Genomic DNA, 6130 nt, shown 5'->3' with positions numbered 1-6130 from the left:
AGCAGTGTTGGGGTGTGAAGGTAATACCACCATGTACTTTGTAATGTCTAATAAAAAAGACTATAGATAAACGTTATCCATATATTTATAGACAAATATTAGTTTTTTAAAAATTCTTTAATAACAACCGCTTTTTGTCATTGCCTTTATCTCTATTTTTACATGTTGAATATATATATATATATATATATATATATATATATATATATATATATATATATATATATATATATATATATATATATGTATGTAAGTGGGTAAATTCTAAAACGTATAAATAAAACAATTATAAATATAAGAACAATATAAATATATTATATACCGAGAGGGACAAGCGGTAGAAAAAGGATGCATACATATATAATATATGAAAAAAATATGTATTAATATAATATATACTGTGTGTATTATGATATAATTTACACATATTATACAGCACTATATACAAATGTAATGAAATACAATAAAACCTTGGTTAATACTCCCTCAGGTCACATTTCTCTTTTTGTTGAGAAGATTCGTACATTTTTGTCTTCTGTGGACATAATATTTTTGTTAGCTGTTTGCAAATGTAATGTCAACATTTTTAGGTTTGAATGTTCTCCATAACTAACATTATGTATCATAACGAACCTCTTTAGTGAATAAAGTGCACTTTTGTCGTTATTTCCCCCATATTTCTACACAAAAACTCAGCTATATGTGGGGATGTTTTCATCCAGAACATATTTTGCTTTATTCATTATTTAAATATTCCTTCTGTTGTGTATTTTTACATGAGCTTTCCACTTCATTTCATTATTGATTATTACTCCCAACAAATGGGATTTCCTTCGCCTGTCAATGTATATTTCCTCCTTTTTTTGTTCTATGAAATAGAAAAGCAATCTCAAACCATTTTTAAACGCAGCTGAAAAAGAAGATTTTTTTTGTATTCAATGTATTTTTTTTTTTTTTAATTTCAAAATGAAATTCAACTAAGTTAATTGTTGTTTGTTTTAAATAAAAAGTATCTGGCATCGACGATCGGACAGCCGGTGTTGTAACAACTGTAACTTTTATTTCTCCCTGCATATAATCAATATTTATTAAGTGTATTCATTTGTGTAACATTTTCATTCAATGTAATATTGCCTGACAAAAAGTGCTTCAACGTAATATTTTGATATTTACACATTGCCTACTTACACACGCATATTTGACTAGAATAGCCTTTTGAGCATTACATATATCAAAATCAAGTACCTACTGTACTGTTTACTTGTTGAAATACCATTATAAGAGCAAATATCTACCCAAACCACCACTTTGCTGCTGCCAAAAATTGACGTGAAGCGTATTTCAACAATATTTTAGGATTATACTCAGAAGATGTAGGATACAAAGCATTATATATATATATATATATATATATATATATATATATATATATATATATATATATATATATATATATATATATATATATATATATATTTAAACTGGGTTGAATAAAAGAATATAGAGTAGGGTTCCATGTCGGTCCTCACTCCATGTCAAAAGATAGCGGTAATGCACAGGTTGCTTGGCAACCGCCATAACATCAAAATAAAGAAGAAGAAGAAGAAGAATGCAGGCTGGCCAATAGGAAGCCTCTGTCATGCCAAATTTCTTCCCCCTACAAAAACCTCCCTCCGCCCATTTACTTTCGGGGTCATTTTCTCTTACGTCATTTCCTCTTACGTCATTGACAGCGATCGATAGAATCCAAATCTCCTGAAAATGGTGGTGTCACTGAATGACATTTGTCTTTATCTTTCCCAGGGGACTTATGTCAAACACCAGCAGGCTTCGAAAAATTCGTGCAAAAAATATGAATTAATATATAATACTGTTAAATGGCTGTACTTTAAATCAACATTATTGTTGAAACCATTTCACTACAATATTGTGTGTGCTGCTGTCCTGTGTCAAAGCCGAAGTGTTATCGATCGCTGTCAATGACGTAAGAGGAAATGACGTAAGTAAGAGGAAATGACGTAAGAGAAAATGACCCCGGAAGTAAATGGGGGGGAAAGGTTTTTGTAAGGGGAAGAAATTTGGCGTGACACCTCCTTCAACTTGGAAACGAAGGTGGTGTATGGGCGAGGGCGGACCTACGTCATTTTCCGCCCTCCAATCCCCTAGCAACGCGGTCGCCATATTGAATTCGTTGAAAACAAACCAGCTCACAGCGAACACAGCATTGACAGAAAAGGCATTTAACGAGGTTTCACGGCATTTTAAACTGTTCTAAATGGCGTATGATTATGTAAATAGTCTTTCCATAATGATAATGGTATCACTGAGCTGTTCCAGTCTGGTTTTAAAGCCCTCCACAGCACAGAGTCAGCGCTTCTAAAAGTTTTTAACGATATCCTCCTGTCCACTGATTCTGGTAAATATGTTGTCCTGGTGATTTTAGATCTGTCTGCTGCGTTCGACACCGTCAACCACGCCACCTTAATCACTCGTCTTGAGAACTGTGTGGGCATTAAGGGCGCCGCCCTCAACTGGTTCCGGTCGTACCTAACCGACAGGAGTTTTTGTGTAAAAGTAGACGGTTTTATGTCGTCCACAGCTCCTTTACCACATGGGGTCCCCCAGGGCTCAATCCTTGCTCCAATTTTATTTGCGCTTTACCTTCTCCCCCTTGGTTCTATTTTTAGGAAGTACAGTATTGCATTTCATTTTTATGCCGATGATTGCCAGATTTATTTTCCCATGGCACAAAATAACACGGTTCAACGTCTTATTGACTGCCTGCACGACATCAAAGTCTGGCTTTCAGCTAACTTCCTGAGCCTAAATGAAGATAAAACAGAAGTTATGTTGTTCGGTCCAAGTCGCTCTCCCTCCCCCAACGTTGACCTCGGCACTCTGACCCCGTATCTCAGCGACTCTGTCACAAACCTGGGGGTAAAGTTTGACTCAGATTTTAAATTCGAAAAACAAATCAGCAGCGTCGTTCAAAAAAGCTTTTATCAATTACGCCAAATAGCGAAAGTGAAACCGCTTCTATCAAGACATGATCTTGAGAAATTAATCCACGCTTTTATCTCGACTCGTCTTGATTATTGTAATGCCCTGTATGTTGGCATTAGCCAGGCCTCCCTCGCCCGCCTGCAGCTCGTGCAGAACTCTGCTGCTCGTCTGCTAACACAGACCCGCAGACGTGAGCACATCACCCCTATTTTAGCGTCCCTTCACTGGCTCCCTGTGCGTTACCAAATACATTTTAAACTCCTTTTATTTGTTTTTAAATGTCTAAACAACCTCGCGCCAACCTATCTCTCCGACCTCCTTCAGCCTTACTGCCCCACCCGATCCTTAAGATCAGCCGATCAGCTGCTGTTGACGGTCCCTGACACAAGGCTGAAGCTTAGAGGTGACAGAGCTTTCGCCGTTGCTGCTCCCAAGCTCTGGAACGACCTACCCCTGAGTGTTAGACAAGCCTCCTCTCTTCCTGTTTTTAAATCTCTCTTAAAAACATACTTTTATTCCATGGCTTTTAACACTGAGTGATATCCATCCTGCAATGGCGCCCCATAATACACCTGCTGTGATCCTGTTTTTATGTTTTTATGTTTTTATTAATTCTATTTTAATTATTTATTTTTTATCGTGTTCTGTTTGTGTTGTGTTGTGTTTGCTCGGTACTCGTTTTATCTTTTAACCTGCTCATTGTACAGCACTTTGGCTACCCCTGTGGTAAATTTTAAATGTGCTCTATAAATAAAGTTGATTTGATTTGATTTGATTTATATAACGAATAAATCACATAAAAATGGTTAAATCACCCAAGGTATGTTGATAAATGATCATAAGGATGACACGGTGGCTACCAGTATCTGTATATTTATTATATCTGTAGAGAGCTCATTCAAATTCAGTTCAGTGTTATGATTTATTATTTGCTGAATTACTGGAAATAGCCTTTCTACCGTATGTTATTGTTGTGCAACAACAACAACTTCAGCTGTCGAACGTTATTCATTAAAAATTCAACGGGTTCAACATTAGCATGGACGGTATAGCCAAGTTGTGGTTAAGAAGGTGGATTTTTGTTCCTTATATTTACCAGAAACGAAGTGATCCGAACACACGACCCGGGATTTTGGGGGGACTCCAGTGAGAACCGTCCTCGTTTTCCCGGTGTAAAGCTGCGAGCCATTTGTCTCGTCTCTGTGGGCTTTTAGCAGAGGTGGGACCAAGTCATTGTTTTGCAAGTCACAAGTAAGTCTCAAGTCTTTGCCCTCAAGTCCGAGTCAAGTCCCGAGTCAAAACAGGCAATCCCCGAGTCAAGTCCAAAGTCAAGACTGGAAAGTCTCAAGTCAAGTCCTAAGTCCTGCATTTTGGGTTTCGAGTCCTTTCAAGTCCTTTTAACCACAGACTAATATATTAACACAGATTGTGTATGCTTTTCAAACGCTGTATTTATTTATTAAAACAAGTGCATTTTAAATTGCAGGAAAGAAAATTGTGCTGACATTGCACTTTATAATAGCACTATTAACCAGTCATTTTAAACATGAACTCATTCCTTTACAGAACAAACACATTGAAAAATAAAGTGCAAATGTACTTATTTGTACAAAAGTGTTAACATTGAAAAAACATGACATATACGTGAACATAACAAAAAAGTTGTACTTTTTATATGTCAGGGCCCTATGCTGCATTGCATTTGCAAAAGACCAAATTAGCCAAGAGTCTGTCAGTCATTTGTGCACGATGGGGGCGTAGTATGATGCCACCATGGCTGAAAACTCGCTCCACTGGAGCACTGGAGGCAGGCACTGCCAAGACTCTCATGGCCACTCGGAACAGTGAAGGAAGAGTCTTCATGTTCAATGCCCAGAACAAAAGGGGGGAGAGAGTTATTTTGGGTTGGTGCACTACTTGTAAGTGTATCTTGTGTTTTTTATGTTGATTTAATTAAAAAAAGAAAATAAAACAAAATTATTTCTTGTGCGGCCCGATACCAATCGATCCACGGACCAGTACCGGGCCGCGGCCCGGTGGTTGGGGACCACTGAGGTAAACAACCAACAGTATGTCAGAAAGCTAGCTAAAACGGTACACATATTCATAATATAGTATACATTTTAACTGACCTTTATTTGACTATTTTTGTCTTTTTTTAGGTGGCTAAAATACGCGGTGCTGCTGACCGCCGTCTAACGTTACGTGTGATATATTGACTAACGTAACCCTGCTTGAAAAAAATCACTGAACAAAAAGTATGAATAAGGTAGTGAACTGCAACAGATTCCCGTGTTTGCAATAACGTTATAACGTTAGCAGTGAGTTTACAGCCTCACTGATTTAACTACACAGCAAATAAAAGTCACGTTACTTAGCCAATAAACGTTATCTTACATTCAAAACTTACCGTTCTTTGCGCAACTTCAAATGCCGGACGAAGTTGGAAGTTGTTGCCTCTCCATCAGTCATTTTGGAACCGCATGTGTTGCATACTGCAAACCGTTTTGTGTTGACCACCTCGTAATTTTTATACCCAAACAAAATTATTTTAGGTATCATTTTTTGTTCACTGGCGTGTGGTTTGGACATGTCTTCTTCGTTGGTTGTCCTGCAATTTGATTGGATGAATGCTGTGTGATGAAAACAAAGTAGATCTAATTTGATTGGCTGTTGTACTGAGAGCACACCAGCTGACACACGCAACGCTGCTAGACAAGTACACAATGAAAAATACGGAGCGCTCCCGAATAACTTTTTCATCTTTGGGTTTTGGGGAAAGTAGCAAGTCATGTCAAGTCATGTCAATTCAAAAGGCTCAAGTCCAAGTGAAGTCACAAGTCATTGATGTTAAAGTCTAAGTCGAGTTGCAAGTCTTTTTACATTTTGTCAAGTCCAGTCTAAAGTCATCAAATTCATGACTCGAGTCTGACTCGAGTCCAAGTCATGTGACTCGAGTCCACACCTCTGGCTTTTAGCACGCTTTGGCAGAACAAAATACGACCTTTGTTTTCCCTGTTTCCAGTTGTGGTTTGCACAACCAAGAACAACACCGTTTTTTGGCATTTTGGAGGCAGAATGACGGGTTTAATCAGCGCAGGTCGACAGGTTAAAGAGTAATGGCGAC

Source organism: Nerophis lumbriciformis, linkage group LG39 (assembly GCF_033978685.3).
Source record: "Nerophis lumbriciformis linkage group LG39, RoL_Nlum_v2.1, whole genome shotgun sequence".
NCBI lineage: Eukaryota > Metazoa > Chordata > Actinopteri > Syngnathiformes > Syngnathidae > Nerophis > Nerophis lumbriciformis.
This window is presented reverse-complemented; position numbering follows the sequence as displayed.